Source organism: Strix uralensis, chromosome 13, assembly GCF_047716275.1.
Source record: "Strix uralensis isolate ZFMK-TIS-50842 chromosome 13, bStrUra1, whole genome shotgun sequence".
Taxonomy (NCBI): Eukaryota; Metazoa; Chordata; class Aves; order Strigiformes; family Strigidae; genus Strix; species Strix uralensis.
The window spans coordinates 14,664,598-14,670,597 of NC_133984.1; the positions used below are offsets into that span (position 1 = coordinate 14,664,598).

The 6,000-nt window shown below is 42.5% G+C and overlaps 1 protein-coding gene across 1 annotated transcript in view; it reads right to left on the reverse strand.

Moving 5' to 3' along the window:
• NEXMIF (neurite extension and migration factor) overlaps positions 1-4,487 on the reverse strand; it is a 65,182-nt gene extending 60,695 nt beyond the window's left edge. Inside the window, exon 1 of the mRNA XM_074882775.1 lies at positions 4,431-4,487. The gene's annotated coding sequence lies outside the window, so the exon portion shown is untranslated. The remainder of the gene's footprint in view (positions 1-4,430) is intronic.
• Positions 4,488-6,000: the final 1,513 nt, after the last annotated feature.

Below are 6,000 nucleotides of genomic sequence, written 5' to 3' on the forward strand. Positions count from 1 at the left end.
ACAACTCCAGTTTTCCATATGACACAACCAGCCTTGGGCTGCCTGGGACAAAATAAAATGGGAGGAGGCAAGGAGGGAGAAGAAATAGTTTTCTTCTTCTTCACTTTCAGAAAAGTTATTTCACAGTTAGCATTTTACAGGCTCCCCATAATTTCAGAGTGATCTTTAATCAGTGTTTCAGTGGGGGAAAGGAAGAACCATGACACTTTCTGCAGTTTCAGAATGGGTTCAATATATGCCTGCCACAGTTTGCCATCCTGAGCTTGGAGATGGTGCCCTCCCCAGGACTGACCTGCCACCCCACTGCTCCTCCCCAGGTACGGGGCGGCCGGCTGTGGCATGCCACGATGGAGCTGGAGGAGCCGATGCTCCAATATTTAAAGACACACATCTTTTCCCCAGTGCGGAGGCAGAGGGACGTGCTCTGGAGCTCAGCCACAGTGGTCCCTGGCACTGTGCAGATGGCAGTGGTTTGGTTACCCGGTGCTAAACGCAATCTGCACAAGCTACAGCATACACCAAGTTCAAAGTCAAAATGAACATTTGTTCTACAACAAAACACATTGCAAATGATCCTTAACAAATTTTAACTGTTGGTACAGTCAGATAAGAGCACAGTAGCATATATCATACCTTGTTGTTATTGCAAGCTCTGTGCTGCTAAACATGAGTGGCAATGCAGAGAGATCTATACTTTGTATTTCAGTATAAATTATAGAGCAGCATAATAGACCTGAAGGGGCAGCTCTGCTCTTCCCTAAATTGCTTCCTTCACGTTTTTAAGCCCATTAAATTTCTTCCCATTTAGTTGCTTTATTTTGGCTCCTTGCTGCATAAAATTGTACTGCATTCACCAAGCGGCGAAGCCGAATAAATAATCGCAAAACTTCCCTGCAAAAACTCCGAGCTGTTATGTAAAGCAGAGAGGGTATCAGCAGATAGAGACAACTCGAAGGCAACCTGAGGTTTGGTATTCTGTGTCAGCTTGACACACAGGGGAAATAACCCTTTAATCCAGTGCAGTGTATTTCATTTACTGTAGTGTTATCCAGTTCGAAGATGTTATGAAAGGAATCCCTGGAGAGACTTAAGACTTCAAAACCAGCCTGAGTTTGAACTTAATTCCACCGTTGCAAAAGGCTGTAGCCGTGGAAGATGACCTTTTCCGTACCTTGCATGCCAGGAGCCATTCTGCCTCATAATGTCATGCCAAATTAGAATATTCTCTTTTTGTTTTACTCAGGATTTTGTTTTGTCTTTTCTTTTTAATTAAAAGCATCTGTCACTATTAATGAAAAGGGGGGGGGGGTGTAAAAAAAAAAATCAATAACACAGATTAAAACTGGTGGCGTCAAGAGGTGGAGAGAGCAAAGAAGCTGGGTAATTAACAGAGGGACTTTCACCTTTTCAGCCCAGGTCAGGACCAAAAAAGCATCAGCACCATGTCCTTGCTGCTCATTGCCCATCTGAAACAAAGGGATACTCTCGCCCCATCACCACCTGGCCTTCTCCCAGATACATCCCCCAAAACCACCGGTGGTGGAAGCTTGGGTGGTCTCTTTCCTCTTCTTGGATAGGAAAGAACAGGGGAAAAATACCTTTAAAGTGCAGATCTCAAAGTTGCTCAGGTCTTGCCAAGGTTATCCTGAATAAAAGTTCAGATATATTTTAAAAAAAGACCATAAATCCCTGTTAGTGAAACAGAAGCTGGTGGAACTCCCTGTGATGGCAGGGATGAACGCGTGCGGTCTGATCTTCAAACAGCTGCAGGAGCTTCACTGACCAAGGGGTATTTTTAAGCAATGCTGCAGGAAGCTTATTAAAAAAGTTATGGAAATCCCAGTTAAAGCTGATTGCTAGTGTTAATCATGTCCTTGGACTTTACTGTTTCGAGGTGAACCGTAAAACGCCGGTTTTCACTCGCTGTATCTTACAATACAAATTGTGAATGTAATTAAATGTAAATTTCTATTTTCCAAAAATACAGTTCCCTCACAAAATACTAAATTAATTACAAAATGTCTTCATAATGTGAAATTATTTAGCCTGTTAGAGCAGTACAAACAGCTTTATTGTATCATTAATAGTTAGAAATGTTCAGTCAGCACAGTTGAAAAAAATGTAAACTAAATATGTCAAGGATACATTGCTTTCTACTCTCACTATTTTTTTAATGTCTTATTTCATGGTAGATAAGTGAAAAATCTTTTTACATGACTTAGTGAGAGGCTCATTTACTCATGCAAATTTAAAACCAAGTGTCATAATACAATGAAATTATAAAAACATATCAAAAAGAAGTTAGCGAGTCACTAAATTTAGCTCCTAATGGAGTTCAACCTGTCTTATACAGTTGTATGTTAATGGGAAGAGCTACAGTGCTCTGTAAACATCAGAGCGCATCTTAGAAACCGTCACACGTGCACAGAGTTTCTGAAGGAAGCCCTTCAAGTTTACAGCCTTCCACACCTTGATCTAAGGGAAACTCAAATTTTGATCCCAGCCAAGGTTATGAGTACGTCTAGCATAAAATAAATTAAAATGCATCGCAATGATCTCTGTGCAAGCGCTGGGTTCTGCAGAGCCGCTTTGCAAACGCCGGTACCAGTGCAGACCTGGGATGATTTGCAGGCTAGATACTTAACATGCGTAGGGATTTTCTAAATCTGTACAACATATTACGGCTGACATGGTGAAGCGCTGACTTTGTGGGCTGGAAGATACTTAGCAACTTAAGGGCTTGGCTCTGAATCTGGGTAGATCCAAGTAACAAAGAAAAACTGGTGCATCTGAAATAACAGCAGCAAACCACACACTGAGGCAGTAGCAAGATCCTGCGTTACAACTTGCTTTTTTTTTTACTTGCTGATAGTCCGAGGATAGCACTAACATGAAGTCTTTATTCTCAGAAACAATCTCTTATTCCAGGAGTAAGCCAGGAAGATGAAAGGGTTAGAAGAGAAGGAAAAGGGAGAGCCAAGGGTAAGATATGACCAGTCCATCTGGTAGACCTTCAATATTCATCAAAACCAAAGCGTCAATTAGGCACAGTGGGAAAAAAATGCCTCTGCAGAGAAACTGGCTTGAGATATAGGGAGGCAATCTCCTAAAGATAATAATGTCCATAGCCCTGCCCATCAGACTGGGGTCCCACCCATGGGACCCCCCAAGTTCACCAATGGGGCAGCTGCAGCAGAAACCACAGGCAGGAGGGAGCAATACTTCCTTGTGCAACCCTCTGCCAGCTGCCACCCGCTCGACCGCCACTGAAGCGTGAAGCTGGGGTCCAAAGCCCCACGAAAGGAAGAAACAAAGATTCCCTGTGCTTCCTGACCAAGCAGAAAATTGTGAAAATAAGACCCTGTAATGAGAAGAGGTAAGGGAACTAATGGAAAAACATCAAATTGCATTAAGGGCTGTGTTAAAGGTTTACAACATAGTCTTCAGACAAGTCCACTGATATTCCTGAACCCTTATTGATCCACAGGTCAAACCAGAAACAAAAAATATCAATTTTAGAAAATATCACTTGTGATACAAAAAAACCACCCTGTCCCTCTGCACGGGTAAATACAGAGACCTTTCCACATGAGAAAAAAATCTTCTGCAGAGCTAAACTGTAACTACAGAATCACTAACCTGTCCCTGTCTTGTGAAACACAAAGGCTCATACAAGGAATTAGGGAGATGTCCTACATAAAAGCTTTAATCAATTTGTGAAATTTTGCACCCTTCTTGGAGGCGTGCGACATGGCACTTTTTGCTCCCTTAGATTGCCACAGTTCTCAATTTTATTTTTATCCTGAGTTAGATATGAATCAGGATTTGCAAAAGACAAAACAACACACTGTAATCATCCAGCATGCCAATTAAACTAAAAGATACCCTGGAAATTAAAATTAAATGCCATATCTATGAAAAGAAACAGACAGCTTCCTCAGAAACAACAAAAAAGCCCGTATTACAGGAACATGACTGTGGCAGTCCAAAACCATAGCCGAAGCAGTTATATAACTTACTATCATCCTTCACATCTGCATACTGTAGATCTTCATCAAATTGTGTATGTTTTTGCACATTTATCATCAAGATTTATTGAAGTTGATTCCATAAATTTCATTTAGTTGTTCACTGCTGCTATTTGTTTCCAAGGCAACAAATGCACTTTGCCCAAGCTGCACAGTAAATCATGATTGTTCGGAATTTGGGGGTCCCTGCCCCTCGTGCTGCACAACGGCTGCACCTCCCAACACAAACAACAGCACCGGCTCGGCAGCAGCAATAATTAGCAACACATTTGGTGGGCATTTACAAAAAAAAAATAAAAATCCATGCTATGGAAGAAAAATGCAAAACTAAGCAGGCAGACAGTGGGCTGCCGGCAGGGAGATAGGATTCATGCAAAGCCCCCTCTCCTATCTCATTTACACCTTGGATGACTGGAGGTTGAGAAATCCATTCGCAGGTTCAGGAGGAGTCGGAAGGCTCTTTCTGCAAAAAATAATGATAAGAAAGTCATCTTCTCATTGTAGTCCTTGCAAAAGGGACAACTACAATACTAAGGGAAACAGAAAAGCCGAGGCTTTACAAACATTGCACACACGCCTGAATCTCCCCCATCGGCAGCATCCAATGGCTCTGCCTCTGTGAGCACGGGGAGCAAGAGCCTGAGGTACAGAAAAGTTGCAGGCAACTTGGGAAAAGTTCAGCTCGGGATAGGAAAAACTCTCAGTCTAAATTGTGATAGCGTAGCATTGTTATTTCAGTTTTCAGCAGCTGAACTGCAGGAGGTGGACAACTCCAAGCACTAACTCAGAGCAAGCATTATTGCCCAATTTCATGCTATTTGAAAAGCGGCATCAAAACTGTCCCATCCACACCACCAGGTCAACGTTGAAAATGCTCTGGAGCCACCCAGGAGCACCTCTTCCTCTGCACTGCAGACCTGCACCACCAGTCAGAGTAATGACCCACCACACGCGACGTGGGATTACTAAAACACCTTTTAAATAAAGGGTAGTAAAAGAGGAGACCACAACTGCAAGAAAACAAAAATCAAACGCAAGAGACTGAGCTAAAACATGCTCCGCGCTCCCGGAGACTCCTCCGGGGAAAAGCCTCATGCAAAAATCCATTACTTCAGCATTTCTAAAAACAAAACCAATCTCGTACGTGATGCTGATATTTTAATGAGACACGACATTTTTTGAAAGACAATGCAGTTATTTTTGTTTATCTGTCATAAGCAAATATCCATGACTGCAAAACCACCATATAAGAGGTAGCTGACAAACTTAACACACCGATGCTAGCCAGTATAGACCAAACTGGAAACTTTACAGTGTGAATCAGGGAAACCCACATTCAGCTTCCAAACCCAGTCACAGGAGTGCCATGTAACTGCAGCGACTGCAGAGAAGCCAGCCCCAATTATCCAGTGCACAGGAAACTGCAATCCCTTCCCCTTTTCCCCTTTTTTTTTTTAAAAAAAAAATTGCTCTCAAACCCTCTTTGTTGGATAGCACATTCCCTTGGATTCACAAATTATTCCCGGAGTGATTAACAAAGACAGCATCCCTGATGACGAAAGCCACTAGTTTTGCCGCTTTCAGCCTCAGGAATGTTAAAAGATTGTTTGCTTTCTAAGTGCAAGTCCACGTTTAAGAAGAATAAAGAATTTGCTATAGCAAGCTGGATCAATGATGCAGCAAGCCAAGCATGCGACCTCCAGCAGGGTGGCTGGGTCCAGCACTCCTGGAAACAATAAAATAACCTTACACTGCTCCTGTTCAACTGCACAATGCAGGAAATGGGGAAAACATTTACTCCTGACCCTTGATGCAACGAGCTGCCTCCTTCAGCTGAACTGATTGTTCTTATTAACACTATTGTTATCAGACATACTCATTCCCTTCTCCCCTTTATTGCAATGACTGGCATGAGAGATGCAAACCTGGCTTTCATCTGTCTACCTGGCTTTTCCATCTATCCTAGTACGAT